Source organism: Bubalus bubalis, chromosome 11 (genome assembly GCF_019923935.1).
Source record: "Bubalus bubalis isolate 160015118507 breed Murrah chromosome 11, NDDB_SH_1, whole genome shotgun sequence".
Taxonomy (NCBI): domain Eukaryota; kingdom Metazoa; phylum Chordata; class Mammalia; order Artiodactyla; family Bovidae; genus Bubalus; species Bubalus bubalis.
In genome coordinates, this window is record NC_059167.1 from 96,392,542 (window position 1) to 96,408,058 (window position 15,517).

The 15,517-nt window shown below is 48.2% G+C and overlaps 1 long non-coding RNA gene and 1 other non-coding gene across 3 annotated transcripts in view; one reads left to right on the forward strand and one right to left on the reverse strand.

Moving 5' to 3' along the window:
- Positions 1-4,683: 4,683 nt before the first annotated feature.
- Positions 4,684-4,786, reverse strand: LOC112577854. Its single transcript, XR_003102056.2, has one exon. It is a non-coding gene; the product is annotated as a U6 spliceosomal RNA (small nuclear RNA).
- A 3,294-nt stretch (positions 4,787-8,080) lies between these two features.
- Positions 8,081-15,517, forward strand: part of LOC123328256 — a 40,660-nt gene continuing 33,223 nt past the window's right edge. The window contains exon 1 of one of the 2 annotated variants that reach the window (XR_006543086.2): positions 8,081-8,250. This is a non-coding gene — a long non-coding RNA (uncharacterized LOC123328256). The remainder of the gene's footprint in view (positions 8,251-15,517) is intronic. The other variant, XR_006543087.2, reaches the window with a different exon arrangement.

Consider the following 15,517-nt stretch of genomic DNA (forward strand, 5'->3'; position numbering starts at 1 on the left):
CCATGCAGATGATGGTGGTCCTGCTGGAAGCAACTCAGAGCTGGAAGGACTGGCGCTCAGGAGCACAGCTTCCTTCTCTTGTTCCTTTGTGAAACACAGTGTCAGGGTTTGAGACACCCTCAGAGACTTCTGAGCCCAGTGCCGCTGTGGCTGCAGGGCTCAGGCCCTGCCCACGTCCCCACTGGGGATGAAGCCCATCAGGGCACTGGGGCCCACAGACTTCAGGGAACCCCACCCTCAGGGCTGATCTCCCCTCTTCCAACCAGCTGCTGGTCAGAGGCCCACCTTCTCCCATCCTGATTCCACTCCCAGAGCCTGAGGAGTATTCCAGTGTATAGATGGACCACTCATGTTCCTTTTGCTGGACATTTTGGTGGGCCTTATGTCTTGGCTATTGTAAACAGTGCTTCCCTGAAAACAGGGGTGCACATGTCATTTTGAATCGTGATGTCCTCCAGGTACGAGCCCAGAAGTGGGACTGCAGGATCCCATGGCTCCTCTGTTTCCTTTTCTCAGGAACCTCCGTGCTGTTTCCCCTGGTGGCTGTACCCTTGTGCATCCCCGCTCAGAGCGCAGGAGGATTCTGTTTCCCCTACACCCTCTGCAGCATTTATTCTTTGGAAATCTTTCTGATGATGGCCATCCTGACCAGTGTGAGGGGATTCCTCAGTGTAGGTTTGATTTGCATTGATTTAATAGTGAGTGGGTCTTCCCTGGTGTGGCTCAGCAGTAAAGAATCCGACTGCAATGTAGAAGATGCGAGAGATGTAGATCCGATCCCTGAGTCAGGAAGATCCCCTGAAGAAGGAAGTGGCAACCCAATCCAGTATTCTTTCCTGGAAAATTCCATGGACAGAAGAGACTGGCAGGCTACACTCCAAGGGATTGCGAAGAGTCCGACATGACTGCGCAACTGAGCACAGTAATGTGTGTGTGTGGGGGGGTGTCTTTCCAGGTGCTTGACTCATGTATAGCTAGACATATTGAAGGAGGAAACAGAACAGGCTCCATCTTGAAAGCAGGACTCCATCTTGGGCTGGACTGTGGACTTTGAGCTATATGCCCAGTATCTGTGGAAACGACATACCAACTGGAAAACCAGACCCTGGGAAGGAAGAACCCCAGGGCTCTCCACCGCCTAAAAGAATACCCTAGTTATCTGTGGGCCTTAGAAAGCATCACTACGAACAAAGCTAGTGGAGGTGATGGGATTCCAGTTGAGCTATTTCAAATCCTGAAAGATGATGCTGTGAAAGTGTTGCACTCAATATGCCAGCAAATTTGGAAAACTCAGCAGTGGCCACAGGACTGGAAAAGGTCAGTTTTCATTCCAATCCCAAAGAAAGGCAATGCCAAAGAATGCTCAAACTACCACACAATTGCATTCATTTCACACACTAGTAAAGTCATGCTCAAAATTCTCCAAGCCAGGTTTCAGCAATACGTGAACCGTGAACTTCCAGATGTTCAAGATGGTTTTAGAAAAGGCAGAGGAATCAGAGATCAAATTGCCAACATCTGCTGGATAATGGAAAAAGCAAGAGAGTTCCAGAAAAACATCTATTTCTGCTTTATTGACTATGCCAAAGCCTTTGACTGTGTGGATCACAATAAACTGTGGAAAATTCTTCAGGAGATGGGAATACCAGACCACCTGACCTGCCTCTTGAGAAACCTATATGCTGGTCAGGAAGCAACAGTTAGAACTGGACATGGAACAACAGACTGGTTCCAAATAGGAAAAGGAGTACGTCAAGGCTGTATATTGTCACCCTGCTTATTTAACTTATATGCAGAGTACATCAGGAGAAACGCTGGGCTGGAAGAAGCACAAGCTGGAATCAAGATTGCTGGGAGAAATATCAATAACCTCAGATATGCAGATGACACCACCCTTATGGCAGAAAGTGAAGAAGAACTAAAAAGCCTCTTGATGAAAGTGAAAGAGGAGAGTGAAAAAGTTGGCTTAAGAGCTCAACATTCAGAAAACGAAGATCATGGCATCTGGTCCCATCACTTCATGGCAAACAGATGAGGAAACAGTGGAAACAGTGTCAGACTTTATTTTGGGGGGCTCCAAAATCACTGCAGATGGTGACTGCAGCCATGAAATTAAAAGATGCTTACTCCTGGGAAGGAAAGTTATGACCAACCCAGATAGCATATTCAAAAGCAGAGACATTACTTTGCCAACAAAGGTCCATCTAGTCAAGGCTATGGTTTTTCCAGTGGTCATGTATGGATGTGAGAGTTGGACTGTGAAGAAAGCTAAGCAAGAAAGCTAAGCGCTGAAGGATTGATGCTTTTGAACTGTGGTGTTGGAGAAGACTCTTGAGAGTCCCTTGGACTGCAAGGAGATCCAACCAGTCCATCTTGGCCGCCGCCCCAGCCTCGGACATGGGGTAGCTCTTCTTGGCCGCTCCTGGCTAGATGTGATGCTGCTGCTGCTGCTGCTAAGTTGCTTCAGTCGTGTCCAACTCTTTGCTACCCCATAGACGGCAGCCCACCAGGCTCCCCCGTCCCTGGGATTCTCCAGGCAAGAACACTGGAGTGGGTTGCCATTTCCTTCTCCAATGCATGAAAGTGAAAAGTGAAAGTGAAGTCGCTGAGTCTTGTCCGACTCTTAGCGACCCCATGGACTGCGGCCCACCAGGCTCCTCCATCCATGGGATTTTCCAGGCAAGAGTACTGGAGTGGGGTGCCATTGCCTTCTCCAGCTAGATGTGATAGTCATCTGCAATTGCAGCCCTCCAGTGTGAGCCGGTGAGCCCTCAGGAACTCAGGAAGAAGAATATCTGCTCTCTGGCAGCCATCAGACTGCAGACACTCTAAGGTGAGCCCTGAGGAAAGGAAGGTCACGAAGTGAAAACAGGATGCTGGCCCACACAGGGGAGGTGCATACGAAAGGAGCAATTTCAGTGAGCCAGGACTGGGGCATCTTCCCATACACAGAAGAGCACTAAATTGCTTGACTCAGGATATCTGGTTGTCTTTAACAGTAATCTTTTCATATTCGGACTACCTTCCCTGTGTTACAAAGCTCTGTGTAATCCCATGGACAGAGGAGCCTGGCGGGCTACAGTCCACGGGGTCGAAAAGAGTCGGACACGACTGAAACGACTTAGCACGCACACACACTGTCTCCATAGTGGCTGTTCCGAATTGTCATTCCAGCATAGATGGAGGAGGGTTCTCATTTCTCCACACCCTCGCCAGCCTTGGTTCTTTGTAGAGTGTCTGACAATGGCAATTCTGACCAGTGTGTGTTGATACCTCATTGTAGTTTTGATTTGGATTTCTTTAATATTTAGCAAGGTTGACAGCATTTCCTGTGTGTGTTTTTTAAGGGTATGAGTGAAACATCTAGCAATTGGCTTTTGAATGTCTTCCCTGTGTTTTGATGAACACTCCTAGAACAGTCCTTGAAGGTAGGAGTTGTTTAACTCGCAACCCCACGAGCCTTCTGAATATTAAGTGCCCATCAGCACAGCTTTCCACTTTGTTGTTATGGAAAGCGGCCACAAGGTGGCAGCATTTCTTCATGCACCTTTCTTTTTTCTTTTTCTTTCTGTGCAATTTCATTTTGATCTTACACTGGAATACAGTTGATTTCCAAAGTTGTGTTTGTATAAGGTGCACAAGAACTTAATGAATTCATGTATAAATGCATACCTATTCTTTTTCAGGTTCTTTTTCCCATATACAGAAGATTCTAAAAAGTACTGAGAAGAGAATAAAAATGCGAGAGGTGGTGGAGGTGTTGGAAACCAATGCAAAATCCAAGAAATGTAATCCTGTAGAAGCAGGGCTCTACAAATTTAAAGTGCGGAAGCTGGATCCTGGAGTTCTTTACAGTGGGTGCATTTTCCCTTAGAAACCAGCCAGAGAAGCCACCGGCCATGCTTTTGATTTTGTCTTTGATTTTGAAACGGAGAAAAGAATCAGCGAAAAGCAAAGAGGGTACTGGAGGATAAACGCTTTAAATTTATGCGAAGCCTTGCCCTTATTGCATCTTGTTAGGTGTTGTGGGTGTTCCCCGTTAGAAAGAAATTCCAATCACTGTCCCCAGGTTACCTGCCTTTGTTCAGAAGAGAACCCCCAACCCACCCAAGAAGATGAGGATGAGGAGCTCAACAATTGCCCCATGACAGTACCTATTAAGCCCAAACTCCCGGTGAGGAGAACTGTGGAAATATGCCCTTTCTCTTTCGATTCAAAAAAGTCACTTACAGAAAGAGAAGAAAATCAAACAGCTGCAGAAAGGGGACGCGCTCAAGTTCTAGGCACTTCCTTTGCCTCATTTTACCACCATTAACCTGCAGGAGAAGATGAAGAACACAACTCAAGTGGAGCCTTCTGCTTGGAGCCTGGCAGAAGAGGTGCCTGAAGGCACAGACTTGGGTTCTGTACATGCCCTGGAGACAAAGAAGGCTCCTCCGGGTGTGATGGAAAGAGCAGCTCTGGTTCCCGGATGGTGTCTGCAGCCGAGTCTAGCGGTGGAATTTACTAGAGAACTTGGGTGGTACCCACATAGCCAAGGGCTGCTCACTTAATAGTAATTTGTGTTGCTTCCACCCTTCTCCTCTTTTTTATATGTAAGCCAGAATATATAGTTGATTTAGTTTGTAGTTTATTCACTTAAAGTGTCATTTTTACTGCTTTTATCCTTCACTTTTTTTATTTTTAAACATGGAACGCTTCACAAATTTGCATGTCACCCTTGCTCATGGCCACTCTAATCTCTGCATCGTTCCAATGTTAGTATATGTGCTGCCGAAGCGAGCACTATCCTTCACTTTTTATATTTAAATTAAAAAATAAAGATACTTGATTTAGTTTATAGTTTATGTCTGATTCTTTCCTCTACTCTGTGCAAAATGAATTTGGAGTTAAGGAGCCCTTTGCTCTGGGTGGGGAGCCTTGTTAACCGCCTGCCGAGGCAGAGCCGTGACTGCGTGTCCCTCAGCGAGGCTGTCTGCCGGCCTCGGGCGGAGCTGCTGTCCAGGCCCCTCCTGCCCTTGTTGGTGCTGACGAGGAGGGAGCACTGAGCAGGGCTTGCTCTAAGTCCTCCTGAGACCTGGGCTGGAATCAAGGTTTGTCTTACCAAAGATTATCAAAGGCAGTTCCGTACTCCTCTCCACAGGGATTCTTGGCATTTACATCTCACCAGCACCCTGAGTGTTCACGAGGAGACAGGACTTCTCGGGCCCTACACCTGTTCTAGAATAACCAGAGCCATAGTGTTACTCCCAGTACGTGGCTTCTTCTGGCACATGCCAGAAACCTGTGTCTCATTAATCCGTGTTTTGTTTTTTTTTTTAAACTTAATGTTTACTTCTTTGGGAGGACAACTGACTCACAATGTCGTGTTTGTAGGTGTGAAGATTCTTCACCAGTGATCCCCATACACATACTGATTCATCTTTGTTTTTTTCACACACACGTTATTATAGCGTGTAGTATACCACCCTTTCTAAAGTAGGCCCGTTTGAGTCTATATTCTACATGCATTTGTATAAATTAATCCCAACCTCCTAATTTATCCCTTCCATCCACAACTCCTCTTCTGTAACCATGTGTGTTTCCTGAGACTGTGTGTGTATTTCACTTTTATAAAATAGCTCATTGATATCAGTTTCTCCTTCTGAAGTACTTCACTCACTATGAATATTCTAGATTAATCTTTGATTGTTGTAGATTATCCCTGCAAATGGCATTATCATTTTTCATGGCTGAATCATATTCCATTCTGTGCATATATGACTTCTTTACTCATTCATCTGTCCACGTACATTTTGGTTACTTCCATGTCTCAGCTGTTGTAAACGCTGCTGCAGTGCATGCTTGTGTGCATTCTTGTTGCTCAGTCGCTACTTCTATCTTGCAAAACTGAGACAGTCCCCAAGAGACACGCAGTCCCCATTCCCCTCCCTCAGCCGCTGGCACCTACAATCCTGCTTTCTGTGTCTATGGAGCCGACTGCTCTGGGACCTTATATGAGTGGACTTAAACATTTGGTCTTCCATATCTGGCTTATGTAACTGAGCATAATGCCTTCAGGTTTCATCCACGGTGAAGGCTGTGTCAGAACTGCCTTCCTTTCAGGCTGGACAACATTCATTGTGTGGATGGACTGTGGTCTGCTTGTCTGTTCTTCTGCCAAGGGACACGTGAAATATCTACATTCATCTCTCATGTTTTGTCATATTTGTGGAATAGCTTCAGAAAGTCCCATGATCCAAAAGTCATTCACCATTACCTACTTTGTAAACTTTTTTATTTTGAAATCCATCAAAGCTCAGAAGAAGGGAAGACTGTATGTGAGCTTCGCCTGTATTTAGGAACAAATGCTTTAGGATATTCATTTTATTACCCCTGTGTGTGCTATGGGTGTGTGTTTGCTGATGTGCTGTTCGGGTGCATGGTGTATGTAGGTGTGCAGCGCATATGTGTGTGGGGGGTGGAGGGGCTGGTAGTGGGTCCTGGGCTGGGGGCTTGGGGCCCAAGGTGGGCAGGCGGGTGCAGGTGGGAGCTCCCCGTGGTTCTCTGCTCTGGGGGCATCTATGTCCCACCTCTTCCTGCATTCCCGCTCGGATGCTGCGTGGTGCCTGCGGGCCAGCGTCAGCCCCAGCACGAAGTCATCTGAGCGGGAGCCTAGGAGGTGTCGGCCCCTCTCCCCACCACCCTGCGGAGAAGCAGGACCTGAGCGCGCTCCACCTCCTAATTGACCATCAGGATGGACAGACCCGCTGTCTCCGCTGGACCCTGCAGGACTGTCCCTTCCTGGGTGTCTGGGGCAGGGCCTCCTACTGGAGGCCCGGGACACTGCAGCCAGGCCACTTCCGATCTGTCCCCGCCGCACCCCAGGCTGCGCTGGAGGTTCCTGGTTCTCCCCTCCCCCGATTGCCACATGGCGCAGAACCTGTTCGCAGCTTTGTTCTGCCCCTTGAGATGTTTAGTAAGGAAGCTTTTGTTCCGTTTCCTGACGTGGGTGAAGTGTGGAGCCCAGGGATGATCTCTTCTTCAAGAAAGGTACATCCTAGTTCCCAAGTGCGGGTAAGCCCCTGTCCAGCGATGAGAGACCCCGGGGGTGTGACCGTGCCTCCTGCCAGCGCAGCCCTAAGCTACTTTGAACCTGGCCAAGTTCTGTCTACATGGTAGATTCAGACCTCTCCACGTGCTGTCTACACGGATTATGTTTGGATGAGGGCTCATTGAGGCACCTCAGGCAGGCTACCTGGTTGTGGTTGTTCAGTTGCTCAGTCGTGTCCAACTCTTTGTGACCCCTTGGACTGCAGCACGCCAGGCTTCCCTGTCCTCCACTATCTCCTGGAGCTTGCTCAAACTCATGCCCATTGAGTCAGTGAAGCCATCCAACCATCTCATCCTCTGTCATCCCCTTCTCCTGCCTTCAATCTTTCCCAGCATCAGGGTCTTTTCCAATGAGTCAGCTCTTCGCATCAGGTGGCCAAAGTATTGGAGCTTCAGCTTCAGCATCAGTCCTTCCAATGAACATTTACAGTTGATTTCCTTTAGGATTGACTGCTTTGATCTCCTTGCTGTCCAAGGTCTCTCAAGAGTCTTCTCCAGCACCACAGTTTGAAAGCATCAGTTCTTTGGTGCTCAATATGGCCCAACTCTCACCTCCATACATGACTACTGGACAAACCATAGCTTTGACTAGATGGACCTGGCTTGTTTACATATTGGGGTTCTGCCGACCACAACCATGGTGTTCTGACCAAGGAGACGTGTGACCCCAGGTGGAGGGGGGTCTGGGGGCTGTGTGAGCCTCACCCGGTCTGCATGGGTCAGAATCATGTGCAGAGGGAGACCATATACACAAAACTAAGAAAAAGGGAAGAATACATGTGAGCTTCACTTGTGTTTAAGAATTAATGCTTTACAGTATCATTTTACACAGGCCTGTGTCTATTCCCTCTTTACCACTGTGAGGTTCCCCATGCCTGGGGCTCCTGGAGACTCCTCAGGTGAGCTACCTGGTAATTATTCCAATTCACCACGATCCTGGCAAGAAGGGAGCAGGTTTATCTGGGCAATTGATTGCAGGGCACATGGATCCGGCAAAAAGCCAATGGGCAGCAGGTGAGGTTTCTGCTGTGCTCTCCTTCCAGCAGAGCGTCCATGCTCAGCAGTGACTAGACCTGCCCCTCATCTCCAGCCCAGAGTCTGGTGTGTTTTCGCGGCACCTCAGCAGGACAACAAAAGACCGAGACTGCCAGCACCAAGGTAGTGTGTTCAACATTACCATGACAGCTGTAAGAACAGTTACTATCACAGAGAACCGAAGGGAAAGAGGAGGATTTCTCTGGGACAAGTTGAGGGAAGGAGACTGACACCTCTATCTGCCAGGCCAGGAGCTTACAGGAACTCACTCCTTTCCACTGTAGGGGCCCAACCAGCAGAGACCTGGTGTCCTAACCAAGGGTCTTGCCACCAAAGGTGCAGGATCTGGGAGAGGGTCGCCCTAGAGACTGTGGACATGTGACCCCAGGTGCAGGGACTGGAGGGGGTCACCCTAGAGACTGTGGATGTGTATCCCCAGGTGCAGGGACTGGAGGGGGTCACCCTGGAGACTGTGGACATGTGACCCCAGGTGCAGGGACTGGAGGGGGTCACCCTGGAGACTGTGGACATATGACCCCAGGTGCAGGGTCTTGGGGGCAGTCACCCTGGAGACTGTGGATGTGTATCTCCAGGTGCAGGGTCTGGAGAGGGTCACCCTGGAGACTGTGGATGTGTATCTCCAGGTGCAGGGTCTGGAGAGGGTCACCCTGGAGACTGTGGACTTGTGACTCCAGGTGCAGGGTCTGAAGGGGGTCACCCCGGAGCCTGTGGATGTGTGATCCCAGGTGCAGGGTCTGAAGGGGATCACCCTGGAGCCTGTGGGTGTGTGATCCCAGGTGCAGGGTCTGGAGGCGGTCACCCCGGAGCCTGTGGATGTGTGATCCCAGGTGCAGGGTCTGAAGGGGATCACCCTGGAGCCTGTGGATGTGTGATCCCAGGTGCAGGGTCTGAAGGGGGTCACCCCGGAGCCTGTGGATGTGTGATCCCAGGTGCAGGGTCTGAAGGGGATCACCCTGGAGCCTGTGGGTGTGTGATCCCAGGTGCAGGGTCTGGAGGCGGTCACCCTGGAGCCTGTGGGTGTGTGACCGAAGGTGCAGGGACTGGAGGGGGTCACCCTGGAGACTGTGGATGTGTATCCCCAGGTGCAGGGACTGGAGGGGGTCACCCTGGAGACTGTGGACATGTGACCCCAGGTGCAGGGACTGGAGGGGGTCACCCTAGAGACTGTGGATGTGTATCCCCAGGTGCAGGGACTGGAGGGGGTCACCCTGGAGACTGTGGACATGTGACCCCAGGTGCAGGGACTGGAGGGGGTCACCCTGGAGACTGTGGACATGTGACCCCAGGTGCAGGGACTGGAGGGGGTCACCCTGGAGACTGTGGACATGTGACCCCAGGTGCAGGGTCTTGGGGGCAGTCACCCTGGAGACTGTGGATGTGTATCTCCAGGTGCAGGGTCTGGAGAGGGTCACCCTGGAGACTGTGGATGTGTATCTCCAGGTGCAGGGTCTGGAGAGGGTCACCCTGGAGACTGTGGACTTGTGACTCCAGGTGCAGGGTCTGAAGGGGGTCACCCCGGAGCCTGTGGATGTGTGATCCCAGGTGCAGGGTCTGAAGGGGATCACCCTGGAGCCTGTGGATGTGTGATCCCAGGTGCAGGGTCTGAAGGGGGTCACCCCGGAGCCTGTGGATGTGTGATCCCAGGTGCAGGGTCTGAAGGGGATCACCCTGGAGCCTGTGGATGTGTGATCCCAGGTGCAGGGTCTGAAGGGGATCACCCTGGAGCCTGTGGATGTGTGATCCCAGGTGCAGGGTCTGAAGGGGGTCACCCCGGAGCCTGTGGATGTGTGATCCCAGGTGCAGGGTCTGAAGGGGGTCACCCCGGAGCCTGTGGATGTGTGATCCCAGGTGCAGGGTCTGAAGGGGATCACCCTGGAGCCTGTGGGTGTGTGACCCCAGGTGCAGGGTCTGGAGGCGGTCACCCTGGAGCCTGTGGGTGTGTGATCCCAGGTGCAGGGTCTGGAGGCGGTCACCCTGGAGCCTGTGGGTGTGTGACCGCAGGTGCAGGCTCTGGGGGTTGTGTGGGTCTCACCCCATCCACATGGGTCCTATCCTGCACCCGCTGACTCCGCATGTGCTCTTTACCTCGGTGCCTCTTGTCCCCTCTGACATCTGAATTGAGGGTGTTGCCCTGACTAACCTGTGGCCTTTTTCTTCTCTTTATATTGTTGCGTTCACATGAGGTCAGGCACCTTTGAGTGAGTTGCTGCTCTGTGTTCCGCTGAGTGAAAGACAACCTTTGGTGGTGTCATGTTAATAGCATAGCATGCCATATATCTAACTCATAGGGTCCCCAGTCTCTGGTTTCCTCTAGACCAAGCTCATGTAATTTAATTTGTAATTTGTTGTTATTTTATATTGGGGCAGAGTTGATTTCCAATCTTTTGTTTGTTTTAGGTGTACATGAACTTGATTCAGTTATACATAGATGGATATCTATTCTTTCTCTGCTTTTTCCCTCATATAGGTTAGTACAGTCTGTTCAGTAGAGTCCCCAGTTCTATTCAGTAGGTCCTTTTTCTTTTTCAACTTGATAGTGTATGTATTTTCTTCCCAAACTCTTAATTTATCTGTCCCTTTCCTTTGATGATCATAATTTGATTTTCCCAGTCTGGGAGTCTGTTTCATAAATTAGTTCATTGGTCTGAACTTATAGATTCAATCTGTACGTGATATCTTAGGATACTTGTCCTTTTCTCTCTGAAAAGTATTTATAGTATGATAGTTTCTTGGTGTATCCAAGCTGCTGCCAGTATCATTATTTCATTCTGTTTTATGGCTGAGTAGCATTCCAGTGTATAGCTGTACCACGTAGTCTTCGTTTTTCTGTCAATGGACATTTTGGTGGATCCTGTGTCTTGGCTGCGGTGCACGTGTCATTTTGAATGGTGCTTTTCTCTGGACCTTGGACCTCCCTGGTGGCTCAGATGGTAAAGCGTCTGTCTACAATGCGGGAGACCCAGTTTCGAGCCCTGGGAGGGGAAGATCCCCTGGAGAAGGAAATGGCAATCCACTCCAGTACTATTGCCTGGAAAATCCCATGGACAGAGGAGCCTGGTACACTACAGTCTATGGAGTCACAAAGAGTCAGACACGACTGAACAACTTCACTTCCACTTTCACTTTCTCTGGACCTCAGCGAGGAGTGGGATTGCAGGATCATATGATACCTCTATGTCTAGTGTTTCTAGGAACCTCCATGCTGGTTTCCATCATGGCTTCACCATTTACATTCCCACCAAGACCGTGGGAGGATCTTATTGGCTGTACATTCTCTGCAGTAATTATTCTTTGTAGATCTTTTCGACGATGGCCATTGTGACCAGTGTGAGGTGATACCTCATAGTTTTGTCTGGCATTGATTTAATAATTACTGATGTGGACTATCTTTCCATGCACTTTTATTATTATTTTACATCGTGTGAGAGCAATTTGCCTCTTCAATCTGGCTTCTTGAAAGTTGGCCCGGTTTGGAATTTTTTTCCGATGATTTATCCTAGGACATTTCTTGAAGGCAGGTGTCATTTACAGCCCTCTCAGACTTGGGACTATTATGAACCCTTAAGCATCTGTTTTAAGGTGTATATATTGATCTGAAGCAGCTAATTACTCCCTGTCCCTCCGCCTTTGTTTTTTTGGTAAACTTGAGTTTCTTTTCTAAGTCTATGAGCTTGTTTCTCTTTTGTAAAGAAGTTTATTTGTGTCCATATTTAGATTCCGCAGGAAGTAATAGCCTATACTTCTCATTCTCTATCTCACCTCAGTTAGTATGATTGTCTCTAGTTTCTTCCCAGTAACTGGAAATGGCATTAACTCGTCCTCCTTTTTGTCTGAGTGATATTGCGTTGTGCGCATGTACCCCGTTTTCCGCCTTCATTCATCTGTCCTTGTACACTTAGGTTGCTTCCGTGTCTTGGTTATCCTTTTTGTCTGAGTGGTATTGCGTTGTGCACATGTACCCCGTTTTCCGCCTTCATTCATCTGTCCTTGTACACTTAGGTTGCTTCCGTGTCTTGGTTATCCTTTTTGTCTGAGTGGTATTGCGTTGTGCGTATGTACCCCGTTTTCCGCCTTCATTCATCTGTCCTTGTACACTTAGGTTGCTTCCGTGTCTTGGTTATTGTACCTAGTGCTGCCCTGATCGCTGCGTGCAGGTGTCTTTTTAAATTTTGGTTTCCTCTGGGTCTCCATCTAGGTGTGGGATTGCTGGGTCACTGGGGATTTCTATGTTTTGTTTTTTAAGAACCTCCATAGTGTTCCCCCTAGTGTGTGCACTGACTGACACTCCCCCAACACTCCCCCACTTTTCTCCACACCTCTGCAGACGTTATTGTTGTAGGGTTTTCACTGTGGCCATTCTGATCAATGTGAGGTGACACCTCATTGTCCATTTGATTTGCCTTTCTCTAAGAACTAGTGATGCTGAGCATCATTTCATGTGCTTTATGGCCATCTCTATAACTTCTTTGGAGAAGCGTGCATTTATTCTTTGGCTGAGTTTTTATTGGGTTGTTTGTTTTTTGATATTGAGGTGTGCTAGTGGTTTGTCTGTGTTGAAGAGAAATTCCCTGTAGGTATCTTTGTTTGCAAGAATTTTTTTCCATTCTGAGGACTGTCTTTTTCTTTCACTGATGCTTTCCTTTGCTGTGCAGATGCTTTTAATGTTTATTAGGTCCCATTTGTTTATTTTTGTTGTATTTTCATGGTTCTACAAGGTGGATCACAAAAGAACTTGCTGCATTTGATGTCAAGGTGCATGCTCTTTTCCTCAAGAGTTTCATAGTATCTGTCCTTTTATTTAGATCTTTAATCTGTTTGGAGTTTATTTTTGTGTATGATGTTAAGGAGCATCTGAATTGCATTCTCATTTTAATGCTAAGGAACCTGCCGGGTGTCCTCCAGGGGCTGCTCCCAATTTCCGCTCCCAGCATCAGTGTAGGTGGGTTCCCTTTGTTTTACACCCTCTGCAGCATTTATTGTTTGTAGAGTTTCCATCTATGGCCATTCTGGCTGGTGTAAGTTTATACCTCCTTGAAGTTTTGATTTGCATTTCTCTCATATTTGGCGATGCTGACATCTTTACATGTGATTTTTTAAAAACAGTGTAAGTTAAACTTATTCAAATTGTCTTCTTGACACCTGCTCTGTTTTTAATATTTTTCTGTTGACCTCCCCTAGGACATTTCTTGAGGGCGGGTGTTTTTTACTTACAGCCCACAGGCCATGTGAATATTAAGTGCTCGTGAGCAAAGCTTTCAAAGGTGTTGTTACAGGAAATGGCCACAAGGCGGCAGTGTGTCTTTATGCCCCTACCCTGGTTGCTGAAGGAACCAGAGCCTTAGGGAAAGTCCTGTTCCTGATTGTCAAGTAGAATGGAATGTGCCAGAAGAAACACCCAAGGCTTGCATCCCATTCCTTCTTGCTTCCTTACCCCTATCCCCTGGACACATCCCAATTCCTGCAACACCACTCTGCGGAGGGTGCTTTCATCACAGGTGGGGTGACCCTAAGGAGGAAGCTGGAGGTGGGAACCCCATCACCTGGAGACATGGAGCCCAGGGGCTTTCCAGAGCTCTTCCAGCCCAGACTCCACGTCCCTTGGGTGTAGTAGGTGTAGTTTCACTGCAGGAGGGCCCGCCAGGATCTGGAGGTTGTGGGCCGGTGCAGAGGGGAACAGGCTCACCAGGTCCATGGGGCAGGGCTCATTGGCCGGCACATCCTCCCCACCTCCCTCAGCTCCAAGACAGTCCATCCAAGGGACCCAAGGCTTGGGGGATGTGGCAGCAGCCCAAGTCACTGAGGCTGGAAGGGAATAGAGTCGGCATGCTCTTTTTGTAGTTTGCATTTTGCATTGGTGTAGAGGTGACTCACAGTGTTGCAGGGTGTGTGTGTGTGTGTGTTTCAGGTGAACAGCAACATGACTCAATTATGCAGAGTTGTGTACATGTCCTTTTCTGGGTTCTCTTCCCATATAGTTTATTATGCAGTGTTGATTAGGGGTCCCTGTCCTATAGTGGGTTCTTGTTGATTATTTTACAAAGCGTCTTGTGTGTATGTTCATCTCCACCTTTTCATTTCCTTTGCCTGCCACCTTTTGCTTTTGGTAACCATGTGCTTTGCTATGTTGTAAGACCATTTCTGTTTGGTCAAGGAGTTCATTTGTATCCATTTTTAGCATCCACCTCCAAGAGCTACGACATGATACTTGTCTTCCTTTGTCTTCACTTACTGTGAGCATCTCTACTTCCTTCCTTGTTGCTGGACGTGGAGTGATGTCACCCTCCTTATGGCTGAGCGATATGGCTCTGTGTGCCTGTACCCCATCCTGTGTGCCATCCATCTGTCCTCACCCACTTAGGCTTCATCCACGTCTTGGCTTTTGCACATAGTGCTGCCATGAACACTGGTGTGCTCCTGTCTTTTAAAACTATGGTTTTCTCTGGATCTGTGCCCAGGAATGGGGCTGCTGGTCCCACGGCACTTGTCTGCCTAGATTTTCATGGCCCTTTGTTCTGTTCTCCTTCGTGGATTTCCTGACTTTCATTCCCACCAACAGCTAGGAGGGTTCTTTGCCTGCATTCCCTCTCCAGCATTTATTGTAGAGATTTTCTATTCAGACCTTTCTGACATGTTTGAGGTGATGCCACATTATAATTCTGATCCACAGTTCTCTAATACATATAGATTCGCCGTTCTTGAATACGTACAGATCCACGGTTCTCTAATACATATAGTTCTGTAATACTTGTATAATACTTTGTTATATGAATAAAGCTAGTGGAGGTGATGGAATTCCAGTTGAGCTATTTCAAATTCTCAAAGATGATGCTATGAAAGTGCTGCACTCAATATGCCAACAAATTTGGAAAACTCAGCAGTGGCCACAGGACTATAAAAGGTCAGTTTTCATTCCAATCGAAAAGAAGGACAATGCCAAAGAATGTTCAAACTATCACACAATTGCACTCATCTCACATGCTAACAAAGTAAAGCTCAAAATTCTCCAAGCCAGGCTTCAACAGTACATGAACCATGAACTTCGAGATGTTCAAGCTGGATTTAGAAAAGGCAGAGGAACCAGAGATCAAATTGCCAACATCCATTGGATCATCAAAAAACCAAGAGTTCCAGAAAAACACGTACTTTTGCTTCATTGACTACGCCAAAGCCTTTGACTGTGTGGATCACAACAAACTGTGGAAAACTCTTAAAGAGACAGGAATACCAGACCACCTGACCTGCCTCCTGAGAAATCTGCATGCAGGTCAAGAAGCAACAGTTAGAACTGGACATAGAATAACAAACTGGTTCCAAATCGGGAAAGAAGTATGTCAAGGCTGTATATTGTCACCCTGCTTATTTAACTTAT